Here is a 3,096-nt window from a genome sequence, read left to right as displayed (position 1 = left end):
TAGATTCGTCGTCCCTTGGTGTAGAGTAGACCGTCCTCTACCCAAAACCGTTGGGTTTTGCCATCGCTAGCCAGCTTTACTAATTCTCTTGCCATTGGATCTTGCTCAAGGCCCTCCTTGATTTGCTCCAACACGGTTCCCTTGGCTAGAGAGATCGCAGCGAGCTCCGCCTTTCGACTTAAGGCATCGGCTACAACGTTGGCTTTGCCCGGCTTATATTCCAACGTGTAGTCGAACTCGGCTAGGAAGTCTTGCCACCTAGCTTGTTTTGGTGATAGCTTCTTCTGGGTCTGAAAGTAACTCGTCGCCACGTTGTCGGTCTTGATGGTGAAGTGCGCGCCGAGTAAGTAATGTCTCCATACCCGCAAGCAATGGATGATGGCTGTCATCTCCTTCTCTTGCACCGTGTACCGCCTCTCGGTGTCATTCAGCTTGCGGCTCTCAAATGCTATCGGATGCCCCTCTTGCATTAATACTCCCCCGATAGCGAAGTCGGATGCATCGGTATGCACCTCGAACGGCATGGTAAAGTCGGGTAAGGCCAAGACAGGTTCTTGGCTAATTGCTGCCTTCAGGTTCTCAAATGCCTTTTGACATTGTTCGGACCACTCCCATGCCTTCCCCTTCTTGAGTAGGTCCGTTAATGGTGATGCTCGCGCTGAGTAGCCCTGTATAAACCGGCGATAATAATTTACTAGACCAAGGAAGGACCTCATCTCACTTACCTTGGTCGGCGGCTCCCACTCGGTTATGGCCTTGATTTTGTTCCTGTCCATTAATAGCTTCCCGTGACCGATTACATGTCCAAGGAAGTGTACTTCCTCGGTGGCAAACGTGCACTTTTCCTTCTTGACGTACAGCTCGTTTTCTCGAAGTATCTTGAACACAATCCTCAAGTGGTCTACATGTTCTTCGATGGAATTACTGTATACCACGATATCGTCCAAGTACACCACCATGAACTGGTCCAAGTACGGTTGGAAGAGCTTGTTCATGAGCGTGCAAAACGTCGCCGGTGCATTGGTTAGACCAAAGGGCATGACCAACCACTCGTACGATCCGTATCGGGTGATGCATGCAGTCTTTGGCTCGTCGCCTTCTGCTATTCGAACTTGGTAGTAGCCTTTTTGCAAGTCCATCTTCGTGTACACCTTGGCTCCTCCAAGTCTGTCAAATAAATCGGCAATCAAAGGGATCGGGTAGCGATTTTTAATGGTTACCTTGTTAAGTGCCCGATAATCGACGCACATGCGCAATGACCCATCGTGCTTCTTTTGGAAGAGTACCGGTGCGCCATACGGTGCCTTCGAAGGTCGAATCATTCCCATATCTACTAGCTCCTTGAGTTGCCTTCGAAGTTCCTCAAGTTCGGGTGGGGCCATTCGGTAGGGTGCCAGGGCAGGCGGCTTGGCACCGGGTTCCAACTCGATATTGTGATCCACCTCACGCCTTGGGGGAAGTTTATTTGGTAACTCGGGCGGCATCACATCCTTGTTTTCCTCTAGGACTTCACGGATGATCAATGGTAGGTCATCCGTTTTCTCGATCTCATCATCTTCCTTTAGTGTGGCCAAGTAAGTAATGTCCCCTTTCTTGATGCCTTTACCAAGTTGTATGGCCGAGAGTTGTGTGGCATCTCGACCTTTCTCTTTCGGTGCCTCGACCGTGGGGATCATGCAAGGAGATCCTTTCTCCAAGATACAAACAGAACTAAAGGAAGGCATAGGGATAGCGGTTACCTGTCGGAGAAAGTCTAACCCCAAAACGACTTTAAAGTCATCCATGGGAATGACAGAAAAGTTCACTTGGCCCTTCCAAGTGCCTAAGCGTAGCTCGACCCCTCGTGCCACGCCATGGAGTGGTACAGCTTGTGTGTTTACCGTCTTGAGCCATCCTGTGCTCCCAGTGTACTTTAGGCCCAAACGGTTGGCTTCGTCTTTAGACACGAAATTGTGGGTAGCTCCCGTGTCCACCATGGCTCTTGTCGACTTCTCGTTGATCACTGCTTCCACATACATGAGCCCATTACTCGATGTTGGTGTCAATGGCTTGGCCTTCAAGGCGTTTAGAACTTGGAGTGACCCCATCTCGGCTTGAGACTCTGTGTCTTGACGATCGACGATGGCAGACAATGAACCAAGTTTGGGACAGCTACTCATCGGATGTGGTCCTTTACACAAGAAGCATCCTCCTTTGGGAACGAAGGCCTTTTTCTTCTCTTCATAGTCCCTTCGGCCCGGACGTCGATCACGATCTCCCTCTTTAGTTTGTGGCCTTCGGTGATCTCGGTCTCGGTTGCCTTGGTAATTCTCCCGCCGTTCTCCCCCACCTTTGGCTGGATACTTATCTTTATTTTTCGTTGCATTGGTGTGGGAGTAGGGTTGGAAGTCGACAAGTGACTCGGCGATGGCAATGGCCTCATCAACCGTTTTAATGTCCCGACGGTGCATCTCTTGCTTGGCCCATCCTTGTAGTCCGTCAATGAAGTAGAACAAGAGATCTTCTTCGGACATATTGGGAATTTGAAGCATAAGGGTTGTGAATTCTTTCACATAGTCCCGCATGATACCCCGTTGCTTTAACTCCCGCAATTTCTTGCGAGCCTCGTAGACCACATTCTCGGGATAGAAGTGCTTCTTGAGTTCTTTCTTGAACTCATCCCACGTATCTACCCGACAAGCTCCTCGCTCAATTTCGGCATGTTTCCTACGCCACCATAACATAACAGTATCGGAAAGATATAAGGCATCGGTCTTTACCTTGGCGGCCTCGTCGTTAAGGCCGATTCCCTCAAAGTATTGCTCCATCCGCCATAGGTAGTTTTCGACTTCCTTGGCGTCCCTTGCCCCGTTGAACCCTTGTGGCTTGGGGCACTCGACCCTCGGGGTGGAAACATGGTTAGCGCTCCCGCTAACGGCGGCTCTCTTGCAGAGCGTCAAGTCCTCCCGCATCCCCTCGATGCTTTCACGGATGGCTTGGATCATATCCTCTAGCTGTATGAACCGAGCTTCCACCTCGTTGTTGGTCTCTTCGGCATTTCCTTTGAGTGTGTCAACTTGCCAGCTTCTTGAAGTCGTGCTGGACCCTTTCCAGCTT

This window comes from Hibiscus syriacus, unplaced genomic scaffold (assembly GCF_006381635.1).
Source record: "Hibiscus syriacus cultivar Baekdansim isolate YM2019G1 unplaced genomic scaffold, ASM638163v2 tig00110435_pilon, whole genome shotgun sequence".
Taxonomy (NCBI): Eukaryota; Viridiplantae; Streptophyta; class Magnoliopsida; order Malvales; family Malvaceae; genus Hibiscus; species Hibiscus syriacus.
The sequence above is the reverse complement of the archived record's forward strand: the minus strand, read 5'-3'. Positions refer to the sequence as shown.